Raw genomic sequence first — 19,538 nt, 5'->3', positions numbered from 1 at the left:
TAGTGGACTAAAAGAACTTGCAAGCAGACTAGCAACAGTTGCTAGTGGACTAAAAGAACTTGCTAGCAGACTAGCAGGAGTTGCTAGTGGAAAAGGACTTCATCCATTCAAATACAAGTGCGTTCCAAATCAAGGCCTCCTCTCAAATGAAGGCCTCCAGTATTTTAAGTAAAGAATGTCCCTGGTGACTTTGGATTTCTATTTCCATTCACAGGAATAACACGTTGCTCACAGCTCGCTTTTCCTCTTGTTGTTTTCATCCCCCGGTGAGATGTTCTTTAATGCAGGTGTTTATTTTCTAGCCAAGCTTGGCTTGCCTAAGAATATAATGATGTGTCTGCTGCACTTGCCTTTTTAGTTTTCCTGTGAAACTACCCATGAAATAGACAAGTGCTTTCCGCAGAGAGAAGATTAAAGCACGACTGCGGGCAAATGACGGAAAGTGCAAAGTGTGAAATGATTTGATTTTTCTCCCCGTACAGTACATTTATGTTCTCGCTGACATTTTAAGTCATCACCTAAGACGTCGCTCCAGGGAACACAGTTTACGTGCCTCCATTGCAGTTGTACAGTACTTTTAATAACTAAATCAAAATGTTATTGATTTTTTTTATTTTTTATTTTCTATCCGGCGTACTTGCAACTCTCACAGTCAGAACCTTTAATAGCAAGACAACAATCGCATGTTTGTCGTAACGAGGCGACTCGATGTTCAGGGTGACAAAGTTTGACCAAACCAATTGATAATCCATCCGATTAATAATCTATCAATCATTCGAGGGTATCGAGCATATCTTTCTTTTATTGGAAGATGACTTCATAGCAAAGTTCACGCGGTGCATGACAGTGCACGGTAAAAGTCAGTATCCCCTCACACATGGCGTTATGCCTGCCGTCAATCAAACGTCTGACGAAAGGAGAGAAATGCCTGATATGAGACCTCTGGGAAATTGCCTGAGGTGGAAGTCAAAATGTCGGAACTGCTTCACATTCCCCCCACAGAAGAGAGACGGATTATATTGAAATAAAAAAAAAAAACTTTTCATGGGAAGGGCTAATTCCAAACAAACGGCACCAATTCTTTCAAGCGTCTTCTTTACATTTGCCCCAAATTTCTCATCAATGGTTGAAACCGATGACGGGGTTCCACTTATGTCTCACTGTCTCTGCCGCTTCTATTTTGAAATTCATCTTTAAAATTGATTTTCAACGGCCACCCAATTTCATGTGGATGAAATGAAACTGGCGTCGGTGGATTATTTTATTTTTTTCCCTCGCTCTCGTTTTCCAGGTCCGGGGTTTTTGTCCGTATTGAGATGTGAGACTAAATAGCAGGCAAACCTCCAGCAAGGCCAAACAAACAAATCAAAGCATCTTCGACAGGCTCAAGGCTTCATACAGGCTCAAACAAGACAAAACTGTTGACGGGGAAATATGAATTGCAAAATTACAAGGTTACAAATCCGTGTTTGCGATCACGAGGCAGCTCGATGTTAAGTATGTAAAGAAAACAAATATGTTTATTTTACTGGTTCTTTTATCACAAAGAAATTATTTCGGTTTCATTACCTAAAAAAAAAATAAACTAAAAATATATTCTCATATGTGACTGTTCCAAGTAATTAACCATGTTTGTCATCATGATGTGTCATTACAATGTGATTAAAAATATCTCCATCCCATAATGACTGCTGGGGACGTATTTGTGCTCTTCTATTTGGGGGGAAAAGTCCACATTTCTCCTTTTTTTTAGTTTAGGATAAGCCGCTCCAGAAGAAAAGTATTTATTGTGTCTGGCAGCAAGTGCACATAGTTTCCCATTGAGGTGCCCGACGGAATGCGCTGGATGAAGGTCAAAAAAACATACCAGCTGCTTGAAGAGAAAAAAATGCAGCAAGAGAAGTGAAAGAGGTGATAGTTGACTGCTTTTTGCCATTTTGCAATGGGGAGAGCAAATTATGAATCCAATTGATTCACTTGAGTCAGTGAATCAATTCAAGCAAATCCTCCAACAGTTACCAAGATCAGCCTTTGCACGATAGCATCTCTACGGAACGACAAGCTAGCTCGGCCGTTTGGCGTCTTTTGTTGCGCCGGAACGGTGTCTAAACAAGCCCGGCTTCTTCTCCATTCTTCCCCAAGTCAAACTGAGGGCAAAGGAAAAAAAACAACAACACTTTGAGCAATTGGAGTTATGCCGGTGCTAATTGGCCACATTGTCTGATTGTTGTTCCGACTGAGACATCGGAATCAAACGCTTCTTTCTTTTGACACGCTTTCCATCGTCTTTTCTTTCCTCGGCAGCTGCGGGCTGTTCGAAAGCTCGCCGGGAAACTCGAGTGTATTAGCTTTAATTAGCAAGATAACGAGGTGAGATCCCACTTTTGACACCGACGTGGCTTTTGCGAGAATACGCCACAGCGTTCCTGTCAGTGTTAGGTAGGAGATTCAAAACTAAAAAGCGCATCTTCCCGTGCTTCCCTTTATGTAATGCTGTGGGCTGTTTGAAAGTTTGTCTACCAAAATTTATATTAAATGCTGTACCTAATGAAGTGTCCAAAACATTCCTAAAGCAGCACTTCCTCGCAGCAGCTCGCAAGGTCAAAGAGGTTGCACGCGGAGCTTCAAGATGCCAATCGAGCTTCCAGGAAAGGCGCTTATAAAGCTAGATTTTTTTTTTTTTTTTTACCCTCTTTTATAAATCTCTTGAAGGTGTCTCGCCTGGGAGATGAGGCTTAAGATGAAGATGTAATATGGTCACCGTGGGACACCCCAATCTGCTTTAGTGATTCCGTGACCCACATCGGCACACCGGGATTGGCTTAATTTTTAGCTTTAAAAAAAAAAGAAAAAAAGGTCTGTGCATGTGTGAGCACAAGTTGAGATGTCATCTGATGTTTAAAAAAATAAACGGTAAAATTGCAGGAGCTTCTGATGGACTGAAAAAGTGGACACTGAATTCTTTTGCACTATTTTTCCTTTTCATCATCAAACTTTGCCGCTCTGCTTGAATGGCTGCAATGACCAAAATTCCTATCTTTCGCAATTTGGTGTTTTTCTTTTTTGATCTGTCTAGTCGACATCATTGAAAGTTGGCAGCAATTGGAGAAAATCTCTGGAATGAATCCATCCTCGAAAGACCTCGAAAGAATAGGCCTAATTGGCGCTAAACTGTCCGACCTTCTACGTCGTTTCACGGATGGTTTGAAAGAGGAAAATGCCTCAAATTTATCATGAAAAAGCAGCTGGCAAAATCCAAAAGAAGCAAACGGATCTCAGAGGCACTGCAGTTCTTTTAGAAGTGCTGGAAACTTGAAAAAAGGGTCAGACAATCAGACTGGCTACAAAAAAGTGGATCCAGCACAGCTCGCGGTGACGATCAATTTCGAAGGGCGAGACGTTTTCGCTCGCTGTCAAATAATCCCTTTAACCTACTTTGCGCCTCACCGCAATTTCATCTCCCGACTGCTGAGCGTACTTTCGACATCCCATTTTTCACGCTGCTTTCCGAAAATATGTTTTAACAATTCTGTTAGCTTCATTTCTGTGCTCATTACGCCATTGAAAATGGCTGAAGGCGGGTCACAGCTACCGGATTGCCCCTTTTTTTTTTTTTTTCTCAAAAGTCTGCTAGCAGCTCCGAGTTGATAACTTGCAAAGACTAATATGCGAAAAACTCCTCGTTGTCCATTAGCCACTAATTGTCATTTGATATCTACTTATAATAGTCTGCTCGCAAATAATTGTGGGTTGCTAGCAATTTTTAATTGTCTGCTAGCAAGTGTAGCGGCAGACTAGCAACTCCTTGTCGTCCATTCGCTAATCCTCAGAATCAGCTCCTTGTCTGCAAACAACTCGTGGTCCGCTAGTATTTCCTAGCTGGCATTTAATATGAGTCCTTAGCATGTTAGCGACTTCTGCAGAGTAGTTTGCTAGCAACCTGTGGGCCACTGTTGGTCAGCTAGCAACTCTTAGCGGTCTGCTAGCACCTCCTAGTACATTCCATCTTTTTTTTTTTTTTCATCAGAGAGCCTCTTTTAATCCCGACAGTAATCCGTCAGGATCTTGCACAAGGCATCAGTGTGAATATTCATGTGTATTACTTGCTGTTCCATAATAGGAGAAGATAGGCCGGGTCAGCGCTAGTTCACGAGACATCGCCCAGGCAAAGGTTTAACGCTATCGCCGTATGTTAATCAAGGTTAATCCTCTGGCATGAAAAATATCGACGAAAGTCTCGTAGCCTTCCCATCCAATAAAAAGCATATTCAGGATATTCAGTTGTTGTGAATTTACAAACCTAATCTGTGTTTTGGTGAAAGAAATTTAGCCGTGCGTGTTCGTTGTTTTTATTTTGTCATCGCAAGCAGACCAACAAAGCAGGGAAGCATTTTGAGCGCTGCGAGGTTTTATGTGCGTAATAAGCACGGGCTAATGACTAGCTTGCTAATGTTGATGACCAAGGAGAGCGGGGCGATAACATCTGCCTCTAACTGCTTCTGCGTGCTGGTTCTTTAAATATCAAGCCAATTACTCTTACGGGCTGCACTATGATTTAATGGTTTGTCCTGGCATTAGTGATGAACCATTACGAGCATGTATTTAGCCACATTTTTTGCATTTCAGAATGAACTGACTTCTGATGTGACCTTGAAGATGGCCTTTATAAAATCATTCAAGTCGAGATACATTTATATAGTCGCAGCACAGATGTCTGTAAAGAAGACGTATACTGAAAATGCCGCTTCCCTTTAAAAGTGAATAAAACATGACATTGATACTTCTTTCAAGCCAGATAAACCTTCCCCAACAAAGTGAATAGACACATAGGACAGAAGGACATAAAATACACGGCGGGAAAAAAACATCCAAACAAAAGAAAGTGTTGTGTTGCTGACACGCAGCAAAGAGAACTTCCAGTGAGCTTCATCGAGTCGCGGGCGCGGCTGTCGCGAGCAGAATACAAACGTGAAGACCGAGACTGTGTTGTGTCGAGTCGGCGCCACACACGCGCGAGCAACAACACATTTGTCAGCAGGCAGCGCGCTCTCTCCCGAGGCCCGTGTTGTCGGGGAAGGTCTGAAGCGGGGACAAATAATCAATCACGCCGCACAACAGCCGCAGGAGAAGCGCAATCGGCCCAGAAATCTTCCCGATGTTTCAAAGCGGCTCATTTTTAGCTTGGAAAACTTTCTATGTTTAAAGGAGGCTAAACTAGCATAGCGTAGCCCCAGCATCGGTTCACACGGTTTGGCGAGTTTGAGGTCCGGAGCGAGGCAAGAAAGCAACATTGCAAACACTGACTTTACCGAGGTAAAAAAAATAAAATGTGTGAAGCCTCTCTGTCACTATTTCATTTGCTCTTTGCCAGAACGCAGCCGGACAAATCGAATTACGCTCCCCAAAAAAAGCAGTGCCCACCAGGTCGAAGGAATCTCATCAAATAACTCATTTAAGGCGATGAAAAGAAGCCCGGTGTTAAGAGGCTAGTGCAGCACGGAGATACGCAAACAAATAAATTGAATTTCTCATCATTTCTCACCTTGGGAATGAACAAGATAGAATAGATTTCCCTGTGCTGTAAAAGCTTTGGCGGAACAAATGCGACCGAAAGACTCCAAAAATGATTTATTTTGCTGAAAACCTTTATTATGATGTAGTACATCCGTAAACAAGCGGCGAACATGAAAACAATATAAGAATCGACGATATCGACATCATTCTGAATTGTAGTTTTGCGCAATATGTCATATTCCACATTTATGCTAATTTTGTATGACTTGCATTTACAAAAAAAATGTGTGTGTGGTCTAGCTCCATTTATTCATGCTTCCTTCTCTTCTCCATCTTTTCCTTTCATTCTACTCCCTCGTCCTTATATTTGTCTCTCAAACCTTATGTTTGTTTTGGAGTAGACGGCAGTTAGCATGAAACGCGCGCACATTCGTTCGCGGTACATCCGTCCGCATTAAGGCTCATTATGCGCAACGACAAATCCTTCCAAACATTTTAATTGTGGCTTTTATGCTAATTCATGTCTCATTATTTTTATTCACAGACTCCATTAGAGTCGTTTGCTGTGATTAAGTCCTTCTTTGCTTTACTTTCTTTTTTCCCCCCTCCGCAGCCCTTTTAGCTTTGACTCTGGCCGGGGAAAAAAAACACACACAAAAACACAAAACGATTTAGTGCTCTAAAGGGCCAGCTTTCATCTCCGCTGGATTAAGGAGCTTTTAGGACCATTTAGAGGGGATGGAGTTTAAAAGTTTAATCGTCAAACATCAAAAACAAAGCAAGGCTGTCAGTGAGAATGCTCATTTTGTGACAGGAAGTTGGAAGCTTTTACAAGCTCGGTGATGGAGGCTTTGTTCAACTGTACTGACAAATGACAAATTAATTAAAAAAAATAAAAATGATGTGAAATAAATGTTAAATAATAATGTTCACTAAAGTCACACAATTGTAGGTCTCGAGATTGTCTTAAATGTTTACACATAGCTTTGAGTCAACGAGGTTCTTCAAAACCTTTTTTTGTTTACAAAAACATGAACGCAAAGTTAAACTGGAGACCAAAGACGCTTTCCGTCAGGGGCACGCCGTGTATAAAATGGAAGTGCTATCTCTTGCGTTATATTGTTCATTTAGAAGATTTTCTGACATATCAAAAGCCAATTTTCTGCTAATAAATGAGATTCCTTTTTTGTTTGTTTGCAATCAAGCGGCATCTAGTTAGCACTGCAGGTTTTCATCCAAGAGAGTCACACCTGTATCTTTTTCTTATTGGGCTTTTTTCATTTTTTTTTAGCTTTAGCTAACAAACGTTTGATGACACAATTTGAGAAAATGTTCTCGTCGCCTGGAAACGATATGCAACGTGACGAATGAGTGATTTCTCAAAGGGGTTTGCTTTTGTTTTCTCCTCACTCCTGATGGTTCTTCAGTGCTTCCACTTTGACTTATAATGTCAAACACACACAGAGGATGTCGAATATCGTCATTTCGGAATAAACTACGAGTAACACTGCAACAACTGAGTTATTTGTATGGTTGTTAATATACACACAACTTTAGTCAATATTCTTCAAAAAAATAAACTTCGAGCAGTTTATTGCCACTCTCACTGTCAAAGTAAACAAAGACATTTACAGTTTGTGTATTTAGCCTCTGCTAGCTTAATGCCAACATACAAAGGCTCACGAGCTAACAACGAGCTAGCATCTATGTAGCTGTTTTGTTATCATTTATGAAATGGATATATGAACAGTACGCAACACAAGTAGACAAATAATATCACAATATTCACAAGCATACTGGATATTCTTTATCCTCTGCAAGGACCAATTCGCGCACTGAGGAACTGAGAAGCCGAACTTTCAGCTTTTGCCCAACGCTGCGCTGTGATTGGCCAATCTGGTCCATTGTCGAGACTTACCCAAATGTCTTTTTACGTCTGTGAAACTAACTAGTGCCACTGGCATGAGCATGAGTGGATGCTCTAGTTGTCTTTGTAGCACTCAGACTTTCTTATTCATATCAAAGTTCCGCATCCATTTGATGTAATTACAGGATGTCAACCGGCTCTTGTACCTGATGGTCATGCAACGAGCCACATATGGTCAAAATTCGTCTTGCAAAATTACATCCTATGCCTTGCGCTGGTGGAAGAGAGCAATTTGCCCTGTTCAATATGCAAAGAAAATGTGAACGGGAAGAAACATAATTTGATATAATGGTAGGTTATAATCATGCTAATGCGTTTTCTTTCCTGAAGCCGTGGAGAAAAGTGGGCTCCATTACACAGCGTGTGTTCAAAATTGCAATGAAATTTTCACAAGTCTCTCTGTCGATGAGAAGTTTGCGTCGACAACTTCTGGGATAGCGTTTAGCTAAAACAGCTTCCAGGTTTAATATAACAATTGTACATTCTTTAAATGGCACTATAGATAAACTAAAACGTTCTTTTTTGTGATTAATCACTTTTTTGTTTTGAAATGTGTTTTTTTTTAAAGACATCAAACGCTGAAAATTCCACGGTGATATAAAACTTCAGGCTGGTGAGTTGGAGGCGGCAACTAGCAAACACCTGAATCACTGTCTTGTTTTCCCGAGCAACCGCTTTTTTGCCTTGGCGTCAACCTCATCAGTTAGCCAAAGGTTATCCGTCTCCCGCCGAGCCCGGAGTGATGCCTGACAAACGGCAGCTTCATGGAAAGCCGCAACGGCGGCCCGGAGGATGCCGCAGACCTTTCCCACAACAGCGGGGGAAAAAATAAAATCAATACTGTCAAAAAAAAAGAGAGGATTGTTTGGGCGGACTGACAGTGAGCAACGACACCGCGGTTATTACACGTGTGAGGGTATCGAACGCGTGACCTCCCGCTGAAACCCGCTCAACCGCACGCTGTCACCTACTGCGCTACGTCAACAGATGAAAAAATATATAGATTTTGTAGCAGCCACAGAGGATGGCGCAATGTTATACATTCTGCTTCTTGCTTTTAGCCGAGAGTCAATTTGCCGAGCAGCGAGTGGCTAATTAATAAGCTTGTCGTTCGCTTAATTGAATCGAAAGTTGGGTGAATCTGAACGTAACCTTCTATATTCCTTGATGTCTTCTTTCGAGGCTCTTGTATCTTCCCGTTAGACTCCCTTTCAATAAAAAGAAAGCGCTCTCATGAAATTATCATGCGAACCAGCCCGCCTTTCGATGAATCGAAATGTTACTTCTAACGAGCCCTTTTCAAAAGAGTGCTGTTCATTCTCGCTCGCCGTCATCCTGCTTGTCCTACGCTGTCACTTCCACTTTTCTGCACTGTCACAATCCTTCTTGTTCAACATTCCGACATCATTACATCTGTCCCATTCTCCTTGCAATAGCTAATCAGCCACTGGAAAGCTTCACGTTCCTCTGGCACAGTTCCATCGCGGACTGATATTTAAATCACGTCTCGGTACCAAACATTCTTTCTGTCTTCTCCCAAATGGCGGAGCAAAGATGTCAGCTTCGCAGTACGAAGAGTTGCCAGACGTCAGCTCGCGAGCTCCCGAGCGTTTGCTGCCAAAGCAGCCGCCGGCTTAAGGCATCCGCTCAAGGCTGTAGAGCGACCAAACAATCCCTGGCGACGCACCCCCCGGCCCGAGCCCCCAGCCGCATCAACATGCATGTCTGTCTGCAGACGTGCCAAGGACTCTTGGAATTCCACGGACACTTCCCTGTGACCTTCAGAAAACACCTGACAGGAGGTCCCTGGGAAGCTCATTTGCTCTACCAGTAAACAACCACTCAAGAAGCAGGAAGGAAGGAAGGAAGGAAGGAAGGAAGGAAGGAAGGAAGGAAGGAAGGAAGGAAGGGAAGAAAGGAAGGAAAGGTAGGAAAGGAAAGAAAGGAAAAAAGAAAGAAAAAGAAAGAAAGAATTTAGTTTACTCGTTCGCCACACATTGCTAAGCACAATGACTGCTTATAAGATTCACAAATTTAATGAGCAATATGTGTTCGTTTTTCTAATTAAAAGTGAGTCTAATACAAAAGATACAAGGAGATGTGTTATTTTCACTTTTGAAGTAAAATAATCGGGGAGGTTAGCATGCTAGTTGACAACTTAGCGGTTAGCAGAGTGACTGAAACTAGATTTTGAACCAAAACGTTAAATAGTGAGACAGTTCACCTTGAGAAGTTATAGCGCATTTCAAGCTCATCTTGAAATGTCACTCGTAAGCCTGAACTTTTTGCGATTGTGGTGTTTAGTAGCCAAAAAAGATTGTGAAGTAAAACCACCACAAGTGACTTCGCTCACCATTAGTCAAATCCTCGCAGAAATGTGACCGGATTGGTCTTGGCGCTAATGACAGTCATGGCTGACAAATTCACAGCGCGTTCCCTCCCGGCATCTGTGACTTCCTCTTTGGGCGGCAAATTTGTCACGCTTGATTGCTTGGGTAGCACCATTTAGCAGCCATCATAGTCTCCCTCCCCGAAAATCCATTTTCAGACACCGTACTGACACATCATGGAAAATTGCAAGGGCTTCCCAAGAGAGGTTTCGCGAAGAAGGCTCTCATATGACCTTTTTCGTCTTCTGTGACGGTTTTTTATGTTTGTCACTGTGCACACATCACAGCGGGAAGTGTAAAGTCAAAGAGAGAGAGAGAGAGAGCGAGAGAGCTACTCCTATACCTTGTAATCCTAAATCCTTCTGCAAGAGGAAAATAGTCCTTTAAAGGCGACAGCTGCTGTCTGCTTAATATAAAATAAAATAAAAAGAAAGGAAATGGTACGGAAAAATCATGATGGCACGTCTAAAAAAAAAGAAAAAAAAGTGTGACGCTGCTAAGAGGAAAAAAACAAAGGCGGGAATGGGCTTTGGGAGCGGAGAGACGGAAGCGGAGCGATGGCGACAGCCGTTGATTGTTTTCGCCGCTGAAAAGAATGACAAGCGCTGACACAGAAATGTCATCCGGCATTTTCAACCGGCGGCATTCTTGAAGCGACAGTCTGACGACTTTAGTTCCGCGAGGAAGCCTTGGGAGGCAAATATATAAAAAGGGTTGAACCTAAAATACTATTGTTTTAAGACGGAACAAAAATGGCAAAAAACGAAACGTGCTAACGTTGTTGCTAACCGTAAACAATGCTATGTTGATGATATTTGTCCTGTCCTTTACTATCCTGAACCAAAATTGGCCATTTTCACGGTGTGGCTTTTACAAAAACAGCAAACTCGCTTTCTCGCTCAAACTTTGCTTTGTAATAACATTTTGATGAACAGTGTAGCGTTACCTCACCGCTAAGCTAGCAACGTTGTGCCGACAGTAGTTTGGGATGTGGTCGATTTGTTGTGGCAATTCTGGCTAGCACCAAATTCTCTCCCAGGATTTATAACAACACACACACACACAGACACGGCCTTTTACGTCAGTGCTTCCAACCTCGTCCTTATCAATGAGATGCAGCTTCGGTAAACACTGCATATAATTCTGCGGCAATCCTCGTTGCAGCGGTGATAAGCGGATGTTTGCGCCGCCACTCCAACTAACTTTGCGGATTCACCTCGCCGGAGGACGGCAAACACGATACGTCTCGGCCAGGGGCTTTCCGAAAGCGTTTCTAAGCGCATCAATTAGACGCTCGCTTATCCTGGCGTCTCATTTGCATCTGCCGTCGTAAATATCCTTTACCTGGCATGTTTTGGGGGGCCAGGTGGAGACGCTAATGTGCCATTAAAACTTCAGCGGGCTCCCAAGCGGTGATTTCCATTCTGATTGAAATGCTGATGAGACTCTTTAAGATGCAATTCTGTTTAAAGTGATTGACGACCAAGCTACTATTTGTGGGTTGACTGATTGAGGCGGAGCCAACCGCCCGTCATTTTGCTTATGTTTTTATTCTGCCTATTTTTCTTCATCAACAGACCCTCGAATGACAATAGTGGACGAGTGAACAATGTTTGAATCGGTCTCGAAATGTGGATGAAAACTCAAATTTGATTGATGTTTTACGTCATGCGAAATGTTTTATTTAAAAGTTTTCCCGTCGTGGTATTTCAATTGTCATTCACGTTCCGCCATATGCCAGACAAAAAAGGACATGTGAAAATATGATATGTCAATCACAATGAGGACATTGTTATTTGTTGTCATTTTCAAGGTTGTCACCGAGACGTGTTTGTAAAATAAGCAGCAGACGAAGGTTAATCGATGTCCCGGGATGAAGTTCTTTCATTTTGCGTCACGTCATATATGATTGATGCACTTTCTCCCTTTGCGCCGACGTCCTCGTTCATCATGTATCACATTTTGTTTCGAGCTTTCATCCATAAAACAACTTTTAGCTGCCTTGCTATTGCTGGATGTTTCGATGTTATGGTGGAACGCCCAACAATCAAAACACAATTTCTAATTGAAACTACCGTATTTTCCGGACTATAAGGCGCACCTAAAAACCTCAAACTTTCTCAAAAGCCGACAGTGCGCCTTATAGTCCAGTGCGCCTTATATATGGACCAAATTCCGGCCCGTGGGCCAAATGTGTTGTGTGATATTAACATTATTGATATATTGTTATTGTTTTCGCTATTTCAAGTTATTATACTGTGATTGCATTAATGGTGCGCCTTATAGTCTGGTGCGCCTTATATATGGATAAAGTTTTAAAATGGGCCATTCATTGAAGGTGTGCCTTATAGTCCGGTGCGCCTTATGGTCCAGAAAATACGGTAATTGTATTTGTCCAGTCACAATTATCCCAACTGGTAGCCCCAAAAAAATCCCAGAAAATTGGTATTGGACTGTTTCACAGATGAATTGCCTTTCCATTCATTTCAATAGGAAAAGATGATTTGAGATACGTTTGGAGTTACAAGCGTGGTCACGGAACAAATACTTGATCGCAAGGCACCACTGGCAAAATTTCTATTCAGTTCCATTTGTATTGCCAGTATTATTCATGCTACTCTATTATTCCTCCTCATCCATTATGTATTATTTAATTGGAGCCGGTTTTGTGGTGCGGCGGTTGCAGGACATGGAGCTCTATTGTGTAAAAAAAGCCGCCAATGCGTATGTGTGAGAAATGATTCCAAATGAAACACCGAGCACTCAAAAGGCAGCTCCGTACTCGGGGAGCAGGAACACGGCCCGGCCGGCCTCGCGCCCAAACCGCACAGTCGTGTAAATGGAGTCTGCGCTGAGGTCGACCGCCTGCCCGCCCGTTCGCTATTTCTGGAGCAGACAGGCTGACTCCGAAGGAAATGACAGACTAACGTTCGGGAGACGGACGCTCGCTTTTCAGGCGTCTACGCGGCTGTCCATGTGTGTAGATGAGGGGGAAAAAAAAAAATGCGGCGGGAACATGAGTGGAAAGTTTACTAGGAGTTCAAACCAAAAGCAATGTCTCACACACACCCGAGATTGGACATATATGAACATTTTTTATATTTGTCTGACAGCAAATGTAAAATGGAGGGTCTGCATCCTTTTTTGTTTAATTCACGCCGGAGCGCCCACGTGAGCCATTTTGTCCATTAAAGTCATTATTTGAACCAATTAAGTGCAAAATGCAACGCTCTCTCGACCCACCACATCTAATTAAACAACCTCCAAGATCAAACAAAGTGTGCTTTTAAGAGCAATCGTCAACAATGTGGAGGACCTCTGCGACATTTCCAGATTTTCACGGGCAAAACAAGATTCATTTGTTTTTCCACTTTAGTTCAGTTAATGCGTGCAAATTGATCAGAGACTTTCCGTACCTTCGTCTGCTTGCTTAAAGCTAATGCATATGCTAAGATTAGCATGGAGAGTATTGTAGCTTTTTACAATGATACATGATACTGTAGTCTTTGTAAAGAGCAACTATTTGAATCCTGCTGACCTAAACATAAGTGAACTCAATTCACTTGGGATGTCAGCCCACAAAAACAACTAGCGAGATCAAACTTTGCTTAGCTCTGAAGGTGGTTTGAAGTCTGCGAGAAAAAAAAAAACCACACACAAACACACAGTTGGTGAGTTAAATCTTTCGAGTTAGAATTCCTCTGACGCTCCGTTCCCATAAATGCTGACAACTCAACCCGCGGGGAAAAATGGAAGCTGATAAAAGTGCATGCGATTTCAGCAATGGCGTTATAGATAGAATTATTTGCATAAAGAAATGTTTTGCAATTTAAATGACTTTTCTGTTTACGTTTGCCGTCCTGTGCGTTATTCTGCATTCCATTGTGGCGGTGATGGGCTTTTTTTTTTTTCAACAGTAACATCCAAACTATTTGGTTTTCAAACGAGGCGATTTGTGATAAATAATCCCAACTCAATAAATTAGTGCTAATGAATGAGTTTGCTTGCTTTTCGCTTTACAAGAATCTCAATTTAGCGCTTATTAAAGCTGTGTAAGAATGAAGCCATTCCTGAAATTTACTTGTATATTTTATTTGATAAACCCCCAAATACTTCACATTTGGAAAGTAAATACATTACTATTTATTAACATAACTATACCACAAAAACAATGAAGACTGAAAAAGTATTTATAATGACATATATAATTAGGTAATTATTCATAATTTAAAAAAATTATACAAACTAGCTAAGAACAAAGCCATCAACAGCGCCTCTGCTGGCCATACCGAGTATTACATCCCGGTATGACTTCAAGGCACGCTTCATAGTCAGTCCATCGTACATGATTAATTAATCAATTAGCAGACCTGATGGTCTTTTTTACAAGCAGTACGTAAAATGAGACCCCCATCTTGATCCTTAAGCCAAGGGTCAGGCGGCCATTAAAAGCGTTTTACGCTATCTCCTCAGCGGATGACTACAGACAATTCAGGAGCAGGAGCATGAAAGTCAATTCAAAGTAATGTCCTCTTTTTTTAATGAAGTGGGGAATTTTGATTCAACGATTAAGCAATAAAATTATTGATAGATTAATGATTTGAAAATCATTAATGACATCTCTGATATAATATATTCAAGAGACCGGAGACTAAATTTGAGACGGGAATGAAACAAGGCACGCTAATGTGGTAGAAGAACAAAGAACCAAGCAGAATTGTTTTTCTGCTTCCAAACCAAAATTGCAGTAGTGGCCAAAACAATCGACATTTAAAAAAATAAAATAAAGCCAAAGATGAATGAAGAAAAAGTGAGTAGGATTTGTTTTCAGTCACATCATTAGAGGAGACTCAAATGTGCAGCGCCTTTGGCTCCGCCTCTTCTTTGGACATTTTCATCTGGAGTCCCGCCAGAACCACAAACGGGTTTGTATATTAACCTTAAAAGATGTCTTCCATTTCCTCCCATCAATTACACTGTCAATTTATGTTTTTTTACGAGCAAGGAGACAGTTGCTTGCTTGGCCCGGCTTATTCCTCATCCTCAACAGATACGGCCTCTTTCTTTTTTTTCCCTCTCTTCCTCATTTGAACTAACAACCGTCGACGACGCTCGTCAAACGTTCAACAAAGCTGTAAAGTCTCGCCGTCATCTGGGCCCACGGCTCGCCGCGAAGCGTTAAACGCCACCCGCGGGGATTGTAATCCTACCGGTTCTCGCCACAGTGTATATTATCAGCACACAGAACGCGGTTAAACAGAAGGCGGCCAAAAATCGCCCGTCAACGACTTGGAAGGACGCCTGGCGGGATGCGGTCGGTTGCCGGAACGGCCGGCGCGCGTCCGCCAAACAAAAACATCAACCCCCAATTACGCTGCTAATTTGAGGCGTGCACTTGAAAGGTGTATTTATGTACACGCACACGCTCACAGCCCGCAACATTAGCCAGCTAGCACCGTCCGCCGACATCTGACGTGAAACCGAGCCGCCAATGTTGCTATTTTGTCAGAGTTCCTAAAAGGTCGCAAACAGTATTTCCTGTCGTAAAGACATTCATCAAATAATTTGATGGCCAGGTTTGATTTTTTTACTCCTTCATGGTCTCTGCAGGAACTTGGAAAGCTTCGTCTGAGCCAGATGTTTAGTAGTCTGGAGAGCCTCGGCGGAGGGCGCAACCTTTGCCTGCTGAATTTGGATTTTCGGCAGCATGCATTAGCTCCTCCGAGGTGGCGCTGACCTCAAGCGGTGACTTTTGTTTTCTTTTTCTAACACCAATCAGGAGGGAATTGAGCCCGCTAACCCGGCCTGTCACGTATCAAACTGGAGGTCAGCGGCCCTTTTCGCATGAAGTTGCCATCAACAGGCCTCTTGGCGTTCCGCACAACCGAGGCGGGATGTTGTCAGCGCACGTTTGGTACCAGACTATTTTTTTTATTTCTTCAATTATAGCATCAATGATAAATACAATTTCAAAATCTGCAATACAGCAGAGGCGCAAAAGATGAACAGTAATATTGCGGGGCTTCACTCTGTCGATGCATTGTCAGCACTTTCTTGACCGTCGTGATTTTTTTTTTTTAATCTAACGCAATTCTGTCTTTAAGGTGAAATTCCTCTGTTTATTTGTTTTTGCAAATTTGGTTTATCCCAAAATTGCCCACCCCCCTACAAAGTCTCCCCAGGTGTGGTAGACAAGGACATGCGGCTGTGCAAAATCCGACCACTTTGCCTTCAATAAAGAGCGAAAGACGGATGAGAGTGCTTTCATGCAGTCAGCAAATCATTTGGCCGGAGATTGATGTTCTCTCGTCTGCGCGCGTGTGTGTGCTCGTGTGTGTGTGTGCACGGTCTGCAGGCACTCACAAACTGACCATTTTTTTTGGCACTCACTTATTGTGTGTTGATGTTGAGTTTACAGCTGCAACTAGCAATTATCCACATAATTGTTTCATCTGTCCATTCATTGATGAAGTGGATCAGAAAATGATATCATTTCCATCCTTTTGATGAAATTGCCCAAACGGGAATGAGTTAGTTTGGTCTGTCGTAAATTGATTCGTAAAATAATTATTAATTAATTTGATCATCTCAAGGCACCTCTATAAAACCATAAAAAGGATATTTATTTATATTTCCACATTTTGAATCTTTTTTTAACAGTGAGGATTTGGCAACGTAATAAGGTAAAAGGGTCAAATAAATACAAATATTGATTAAAACACAGCCTGTGTGTTTGTGTGAGATGGTGCATTAAATGAGTGTCCTACACTGACATTGTAATTAAACAGATGAAGTTTCGTTTTTTTAGATTGCTTTCCGCAGGTACTCGCATCGCAGGTAATTGCTGTACAAAAAAAAAAGGTCAAAAATCTTCCTTTGTCTCCAATTTATTGTAAGGACGTTAGAAAAGACGGCAGAGTGCTTTTGAGTGATTTTGAGGCATTTAAGTTGCCCTTTAGCGAGCTTTAGCAGGTCCCGGTGGATCCACTCGGGCACTTTTAGGATTATATTTATTCAAAGCATTTGTGAGTGCAATGTTTTTTGTTTTTTTTCAAAGTTCCTCTTAATCTGTCCCATTTAAAAAAAATAAAATAAAAATAGCACATTCTAATTTTATACTTTGGGAAAAAAATGCAACTGATGATTTTAAAATCCTGTTTAGCGTTACAGTTATGTAAAGTTGATAACGGTACGAACAATGACTTAAGTATCGATCGATCCGTCCGCCCGCCGCAGTAGTAAAGGTAGAAATGAGAATTTCCAGTAAAACGTTTTCGCTGTTAGAGGAAGACTCAGCGCTTCTCCGCATCTCGGCTTTTCTTCTGCCAGCTTCTCTCGTCAGCTCTGCCATCACGCTAATTAAACACGACTCACATCAATACTTCAAGTTACTTCTTGTGATCTCTATGGGAGGATACGCCCAACCGTGTTTTCCGCCGTTAGCGTGACCGAGGCTATTCCGCCTGGCAAATGTACGCGTGCGAGCCGTGTTAAGAATTCAACGATTGCATTTAAACTTGTGTTGAAATTTTGAATAAAGTTAGGAAGATGAATATAAATGAACAAACATGTAGAGTTACGGATTACGAAAATAAATAAATACATAAATAAATAAATGTGAAGGGATACATTTTGCACCGGTGAGCTAAAAATGGGAAAAACTACTCAGGCATTGTCTCTGCGAAACACCAGTAAAAGAGCTTCCCCATCTCAATTAAGCTGTCAATTTAGCCGGCACGCTGTCAATTTAGCCAGCACGCTCCAAAGATTACTACTGCAAGGTCACCAGATGGCGGACACTCACAAGGGCTTCAGACTACTGGAAGCTTAAAAGGAGAATATTTGTAAATATTTGTCTGGTTTACATAAGCTCATGTTTTAATCAAAACGCAATTAGTGTCAAGCTAGTCGTGTTGGGGTTTTAGTGACCCCTACAGGTGAAATTGCAGCCAGCTTTGGACTGAATAAATTAGTTTTCTTATATTGAATTAAGTCCTTATTTTACAAGAAGCAGTTTGCAATATTGACAGAAAGTCAGAATATTACATGGGAAAATGTACAGTCGCAAGAGACAAAAATAAATACACATTTTTGCGAAATTAAAATTTAGTCATTTGACTCTTTGGCTAGAAATTAGCAACTGCTAGCTAACTAGCAAGTTAAACGCGCTAAAGAAGCTAGCATCACCCAACAGAAACGACACTTAAATGCAGTATTGTTCCAATCATCAGCATTATTGATATTTTAAAGAGGGAGATTTTCGTGTATACATGTGATTTAGCGTGTTACTTGTTACGCCAAAGTTGCTTGAACATAAAAAGTCAAGTGAAGCGCCGTAAATAAGACAGAGCGGGGAAAACCCTGATATCCCCGCTCCCCACCCAGGCTTGGGAGAGTCCGATAAAGCCAGTGAAAAGGCTTTGTGTCAAGCTCCATTAATCCACGCCGGTGCTTAAGAGATGCTCGTTAAATCGTGGCTATGTGTGTGTGAGCGGTGAACTAGCTTAGTGCTGATGTTGCACCTCAGCTTTTTTTTTTTTTTTTTTTTAATCTCCACAAGTTTAGCAACCAAATTCCCTCCCGTGGGCTAAATGACGACACGGTGAATGCTCAATGAGAATTTAAAATACAGTAAAATTACATTTAAAATGCCTTTTGCTCCTAATTTTTTTCCTAATCTCTCAGACCAATATAGATTTTTTCTCATAATGTTTTGACTCTTCCGCGCATAAATATAACAAATGAATGAAACGGCACTCGCTTAATTCCACACCGGCTCCAGGAATGCAACTATTTGCATACGAGCAAATAAAAGGTCCCATTTGTCATATGTCTCCTTATAGCTGAATTCCAAGTGACGTTATTTCTGTATGGGATTAATTAAGCCCATCAAAGCAGGTATCAGAACCTGGCAACGCAAAATTCTTCCAAAACAAATCTAGCAGCCGATGTTAATGCCTCAAGGCCCTTTTTCCATCAAGCTCGCAAAACGTTTCTGACAGAAGAGAGGGAAATAAAAATAAAAAGGCCCTCCGACCGAAGCTGTCTCAGGGCGGGTGGCCATCTGCCACTTAGATGGAGAGTATAAAAAAAAAAGTCTCACTTTTAAGTCATTAGAGGTTGTTTAGACTTTGAAGCACTGACGCATGCCACAAATATTTCACGAGTCCAACTTCACTAGTTTGACATAGACTTCATGCAAAAAATTCCCAAAGATCCCAAATTGTTTGCAATATACAGTTTGTATTTTGAATATGTGTTACTGATTCAAAAATGTGATGAAAAGGCTAAAAGACGGTTTGTGAAATGATGACATACGGTGCATGAAATTGAAAACTCCCTCCGCAAGTTCCCTACGCACAAAACACAAAGCGGGAAGCCTGACGAAGCAAAAACACTTTGCATAAATTGCTTATAAATCTATCGAAAATCCTCTCCGAGTTGCTATTTCCACACATGGGATCAAGTTTTAAACGCCATTTTTCCCAGCACATTCAAGTCACCAGTGAATAGCAACTGTCCATCTTTGTCTGTCAGTGAAAAGCATTTACATGTCTTATAACTCAAAGCGCCGCCATGAATAATTCATGGATTCCCACAATAATAAAAAACAAAATGCACAATATACTAGCTCGCAGAATGCCGTATTGTATGGAAAAGTAATACCATTCGATTAAAAATGACAATACAGGCATTCGTGCTGTCTT

The sequence above is a fragment of the Syngnathus acus genome, chromosome 1, assembly GCF_901709675.1.
Source record: "Syngnathus acus chromosome 1, fSynAcu1.2, whole genome shotgun sequence".
NCBI classification, from domain to species: domain Eukaryota; kingdom Metazoa; phylum Chordata; class Actinopteri; order Syngnathiformes; family Syngnathidae; genus Syngnathus; species Syngnathus acus.
Note: the sequence above shows the minus strand (reverse complement) of the source record.